This window comes from Pteropus medius, unplaced genomic scaffold (assembly GCF_902729225.1).
Source record: "Pteropus medius unplaced genomic scaffold, Ma_sr-lr_union100, whole genome shotgun sequence".
Taxonomy (NCBI): domain Eukaryota; kingdom Metazoa; phylum Chordata; class Mammalia; order Chiroptera; family Pteropodidae; genus Pteropus; species Pteropus medius.
The window spans coordinates 16,515,724-16,521,723 of NW_024354502.1; the positions used below are offsets into that span (position 1 = coordinate 16,515,724).

The 6,000-nt window shown below is 35.6% G+C and overlaps 1 protein-coding gene across 5 annotated transcripts in view; it reads right to left on the reverse strand.

Annotated features, from left to right (window-relative positions):
• Nucleotides 1-6,000, reverse strand: part of OXR1 (oxidation resistance 1) — a 306,299-nt gene that overhangs the window by 163,710 nt on the left and 136,589 nt on the right. The gene's annotated exons all lie outside the window — the stretch shown is intronic.

Below are 6,000 nucleotides of genomic sequence, written 5' to 3' on the forward strand. Positions count from 1 at the left end.
AAAAATATTACAAATCGAAAATGAGAGGCTCAAAGGAATCTTCATGATCATGAGGATGTCAAATTCCCTAATGTTTCAGAGGTGGGAATTAGAAATCCGGGAGGATGGATGAGTGAGGGACAGGACCCACATCTGTTTAGGAGGAAATGTGGGAACCATTTAAAAATCATCTTATTTTCAAGTCCTGTCTTTCCACTATTAACAATAATGTATCTGACCCTGATGTTAACTGAGGGTCACTCTGTCATATATGTCCTGTGTATAATCTCCCCATTTCTGCTCAGTTCGGCCGGGACAAGGAACTTAGTCCTTCCATCAGTTTCTACAGGAAATCCGATCACAGCCGGAATTTCATGATTTGTATGAAATCTGCTGGAAGTTCAGGAGTCACAGGCAGAAGAGTTGTGGAGGTGCCATCGTAAGGCCCTTGGCACTGACACAGGAAATCGGTTCCTGAGTTAAAGAATGATTAGATAGAGAGCTCTGGAGAGATCGAGATTTATCTCCCTAGAGCTCCGTATTTATACTTCCAAGGAGGCGAAATGCCTGAGCTATTTTGTTTATTTTACAAAGGACTATAAAACTCAGGAACCTTTCCGAGGGGATTCATTTATACAAGGGAAAAAGGATTCTTCTCCCTCTTCCACCTCCTACATAAATGTCCAGATTTATAATTTCAGGGTTCCCGCAGTATAAACCCCTGTAGGTAGAGCTGACATCTCCCTTCATCACGCTGTCGTGAAGGGACTGAGGAAAGCGCGATTATTGCTGTGGGTGATAACAAGTCCAATCCCGAAACCTCGTTTTTGCTTCCAGGACACAATAAATAAATGTAGATATTAAGAACTTATCAATAATGTATTTTCTCCAAGCCAAGACTACTTGGTTATGGATTAGCTATTATTTCCCCATTAACTTCTCCCCTTTTCCATTCTCTTTCTTTAATAAAACAGCAAATATTTGTTAAAGACTCACTAGCCAGATAAAGTACTAAGATGTTTATTTAAACTTTTATTTTTTAAATCTTATTTAAAACTCACAAAAACTCTGAAGAAAGTGCTTTTTTTAAAAACCACTGAATAACTGAAAAACTGACCGACAAACTTTATCAACACAAGTGGTGAACAGCAGAGCTAAAATAGCCAGTAAATTGCTAAATTATAACATATTTATTTTTTGTCAGAACCTGTTATTTCTACTGCTGTGCACTAAACTGCATTATACTATCACAGCTTGCACCCTTGACTAATCAAATTCAGAAACTGCTAATATGTCTCAAATGCTTCCATCTTGACAAAATAATTTTATCTATTAAACCACATGGTATTTTTTATATTTTATAGTATCAAAACTATACGTATGTGTCTGAGAGATAATATCCATATTTCTATTTTTTTCCTTATTCTGAAAGCTTCTTGTACCATAAGTATCAAAGGCTAGCAGTTAAGCTTCTTTAAAGAAAGGAATGCAAGTATTAGTGATAAATTCTTGGTCGATGATAACTTGGATCTAAATATTTAAAAATATGTTATATATGTTGCCAAGTGAAGAAAGCCTTCAGCCTCTTTAGCCTTGGTTATTCACGGACCAGCAGCATCAGCATCACTTGAAATCTTGTAACAAGTGAAAAATTGTGGGCCCCACCCCAGACTACCGAGTCAGTCTCTGTGTCTTTATAAGATTCTCCAATGCATACTAAAATTTAGGAAACAATTCCTTAGAATAGTTTCAAGGTGTTAAAACTTTCCCTGCTGAACTGCCATTACATTCTGCGTCTTTAGCTGTCAGCTGATCATCCTTAAGTTGTTTACAAGTCCTAAAATAATGTAGGAAAAAGTTCTCAGACTGTGTGATGTGGTATGACTCTGCATTAAATAGGGTGTTTAAACAGAATGAATCATAAGTGTAACTTAAACTAAGAGAAGAGACTCATGAAAACTGATTCAATACCAGAAAATAAAGATTCACTGGCTTTTGAGATTCACTGCCTTTTCTTTAATCGAATAAAAACCATTTGCCTTTAACATCAAAACTTTTTGGATATGATACTTAAACATCAGTCCCAATCCACTCCATTTTTCTTGACAGATTTTATTATTCTACTATACTTAAATTGTGGTGATGACTAAAGAAGGAAACTAAAGAGAAGTTGCTGCTCCCTCTTTTTCTTTTAGTAAAAAAATTCCCAACACAACTCCCAAAATACAAAAGTCCAGGAACAGACAGCTTTGCAGATGAGTTCTACCAGATATTTAAAGAATAAAACCTATTGGCTTCACATTACTCCAAAAAATTGAAGAAGAGGGAATGCTTCCAAACTAATTCTATGAGGCCAGTATTACTGATACCAAAAACAAACAAAGACTATAAAAAAGAAAATTTCAGGCTGATATCCCTGAAGAACATAGATGCAAAAATCCTCAACAAAATATTACCAAACAGAATTCAACAATGCATTAAAAGGATCATCGACCATGATCAAATGAGATTTATTACAGGGATGCAAGGATTGTTCAATATTTGCAAATCAATTGAGGTGCTATATCACGTCAACAAAACAAAAGATAATAATCACATGATCATCTCAATAGAAGCAGGAAAAGCATTTGACATAATTCAACATTCATTTATGATAAAAACACTCAACAAAATGGATACAGAGGAAACATACTTCAATATCGTAAAGGCCATATATGACAAATACACAATAACATACTAAATGGTGAAAAGCTGAAAGCTTTTCCTCTAAACTCAGGAATATGACAAAGATGCTCACTCTCACCCCTTTTGTTTAATATAGTATTAGAAGCCTTAGTCACAGCAATCAGACAAGAAAAAGAAATAAAAGGCATCCAAATAGGAAAGGATAAAGTAAAATTATCACTATTTACAGATGACATGATTATATGTATACATGAGTAAATATTTTTCCAAAAAAGACATGTAGATAGCCAACAGGTACATGAAAAATGCTCAACATTACCAATCACCTGGGTTATGCAAATCAAAGCCACGATGAGATATCACCTTACACCTCACAAACTGGCTATTATCAAAAAGACAACAAATAACAAGTGTTCGCACGGATATAAAGAAAATGAAACCCTTGGTAGGATTATATGTTGGTATAGCCACTAAGGAAAACAGTATAAAGTTTCCTCAAAAAATTAAAAACGGAACTACCAAATGATATAGCAATTACACGTCTGGGTATCTAACCAAAGAAAATAAAAATACTAATTCAAAAAGTTCAAAAAGATATACACGCCCCCCCCCATGTTCATTGCAGCATTGTTTACAATAACCTAGATACAGAAGTAACTTACGTGTCCATTGATATGAGAATGGCTAAAGAAGATATGGTATGGTATATGAATACAATGGAATATTACTCGGTCATAAAAAAAAGAATGAAATCTTGCCATTTGAGACAACATGGATGGACCTAGAGAGAATTATGCTAAGTGAAATAAGTCAGAGAGAGAAAAATACTATATGATTTCACTTACCTATGAAATCTTAGAAACAAATGAACAAACAAAATAAAATAGGAATAGACTCATAGACATAGAGACTAAATGAGGGTTGCTGCAGGGAAAGGAGGTAGCGGGAAGGGCCAAAAAGGTGAAGGGGTATAAGAGGTACAAATTTCATTATATGATCAACAAGTCATGGAGATGTATTATAGGGAGTACAGTCAATAATATCATAATAACCTTGTCTGGTGTCAGATAGTTACTAGACTTATTGTGCTGATCACTTATATAAATGCTGAATACTATGTTGTATATCTGAAACTAATGTAATTTTGTTTGTTAACCATATTTTACTAAAAAATGAATATTCCCCACCCACCTCCAATATAGCTTTCATGAATAACTTTTATTCTCTAATACTAGGATGTCAAGGATTAAAGAATCCATCAAGATAATCTTCTCCTGCAACTTTTGGTCATAGCAGTGACATAGTTTCATTCCTTTCCTAAATAACTAGTGGAGGCTAAAAGAGGACAGATTTATTGGATTACAGAGCTTAGGGAAGCAATACAGACTGCCTCCTATGTCCATGATCATCCTTTCTGTTTCCTTTGCAACCTACCTATCTCATCCTACTCCTTAAATTTTGAGAAAGACTTATTTCTTCTCATTTACTCACTCTTCTTAAGAAACTCCTTTATACCTACATGCGGATTTGATATCTTCATCCTATCTCTTGAGCACCAGAACTTCAGATCCAACTGCCTATATCCTTCATGTTCGGCCAACCCACAATTAGACTCAATGGGTTCCTTTTCAAAAGCTATCCCTGGAGTATTTTCCATCTTTGTAAATGTAACCCCGTTCACCCAGATGCTCAAATCAGAAACTCAATGGTTATCCTAAAAGCCTCCAACAAATATAAGGTCATTTTATCTTCTCATCCATCCTGACCAGCCAAGACGCATCCCTGGAGAAGGGAAAACCTGAAATTCATGTGATTAGTTTGCAGTCATTTCAGTAGAATGTGGCTCTAAACAGAAATAAAACTAATAGAAATATAAAGTCAGATATTTTTTAAAGCCTATATTTTGAAATTATTACAAACCTACGAACAGTTGCAAGAACAGTACAAAGACGTCACTCATCCCATTTACCCAGATTCTGTATGTGTTCTGTCGGCCTTTCTTACTATATGTAGATATTATCTAACAATATCAGATTGACCTGCAGTTATGATGCCCCAACATCCCTAAATATTCCAGTGTTTACCTCCCCAAATCAAGGATACTTTCCCAGGGGACCTCTCCACTAGTCTACGAATCAGGAAATCAACAGTGATGCAATACTACCATCCAATCCACAGTCACCATTTAAAGACCACCAATTCCCCCAACAATGATGCTTTTACCTTTGTGATCTAGAAACCTATGGTGCATTTAGTCATCACATCTCTTCAGTATCATTCAGTCTGGACCAATTCTTTAGTATTTCCCTGTGTCTAATGGCTTTGATGATCTTCAACATGAGTTCAAATGATGTTTTCTCCTTGACCATACTCAGGCCATTCATTCTTGAGAGAAATAGCACAGAAATGATGCTTTGCTCTTCTCAATTCATGATGATGAAAGCGCATATCCCTGGCAATGTTAATTCTGACCACTTAGTCAAGTTAGGGTGCACCAGGCATCTCCATTTCCCCTTTGTAACTAATTAGTTCTCTGTGAGGAGAAAGTCTGATTTTACACTACTCTACTGTTACATATCAAGACTTGTAACCATTAGCAACCACTGATGACTTCCACCTGAATCATTCACCAGTCTATAAGGGTTGTCAAATGGGTGATTTTCTATTTCCATCATTCCATTTTCATTTATGAGTCGTCACTGTATTTTAAGCAAGAGTTTTTTTCCTTTGTTTAGTCATTTATTTATTATTTATTTCTTTATAGTATATGGAATTTTTATTTTTTAGTTTATTATAGGTAGACTTAACAAATTCCTATTTTACTCTATGGGCCAGTAATCCATTGCTCTCATTATTCATTTTGGCACAAACTGTGGTAGCTTTGGCCCTTTTAAGCTGAATCCTATACCTTTTTTCATTTTCTTACTCTCTGGCAGATTGTTTTTGCCTCACTCCAGTCCTGAAATCAGCCATTTCTGAGGATCTCTGGTTTTAATGGAGGATGGTATTCAGAAACCCAGATCTGGGGACTCGATGTGCCATTGGGATGGCATTACTCAAGGACCTCTAAGAAAATAAAATAAGAAACACATGTATGTATATTCATACATCTACATATACATGTCTCTGTATATTTCTATAAGTATCTAAGTGTTGCAGAAAAAAAAAGTTCATACTGTCTTTTATTTAAATTTCCCTGAAGATATTTTCTCTCCTCTCTGTTCATGTTTGTACAATCCCTTCCCTGACAGCGAGAAATCCGCTCCCTTTATCTTCTTTCTCCTTCTCCATGGGTGCAAACACACACACAGACACACACACGCACACATACAGACA